At 28.1% G+C, this 345-nt stretch overlaps 1 long non-coding RNA gene across 1 annotated transcript in view; it reads left to right on the forward strand.

The window, feature by feature from the left end:
• Positions 1-220: 220 nt before the first annotated feature.
• LOC111745849 overlaps positions 221-345 on the forward strand; it is a 14,845-nt gene continuing 14,720 nt past the window's right edge. The window contains exon 1 of the long non-coding RNA XR_002782823.1: positions 221-306. This is a non-coding gene — a long non-coding RNA (uncharacterized LOC111745849). The remainder of the gene's footprint in view (positions 307-345) is intronic.

The following is a 345-nucleotide window of genomic DNA, read 5'->3' on the forward strand; positions in this document are numbered from 1 at the left end:
TTATTAAAATAATAATAATAATAATAAATTAAAAGCAAAGATAACTAAGGCAAAAATAAACAAGTGAGACTATATCAAGCTAAAAACCTTCTGCACGGTAAAGGAATCCATCCACAAAATGAACAGCAACTTAACAAATGAGAGAAAATATTTGAAAATCATATACCTGATAAGGGCTTAATATTCAAAATATATAAATAATTCATACAACCCAATAGCAAAAAAAAATTATATAAAAAATGAAGCGTGGACCTGAATAGAAATTTTCCGAAAGATGGCATACAGATGGACATCAGGTACATGAAAGTATACTCACCATCAGTAAACATCAGAGAAATGCAAATC

This window comes from Pteropus vampyrus, unplaced genomic scaffold (assembly GCF_000151845.1).
Source record: "Pteropus vampyrus isolate Shadow unplaced genomic scaffold, Pvam_2.0 Scaffold167, whole genome shotgun sequence".
Classification (NCBI taxonomy): Eukaryota; Metazoa; Chordata; class Mammalia; order Chiroptera; family Pteropodidae; genus Pteropus; species Pteropus vampyrus.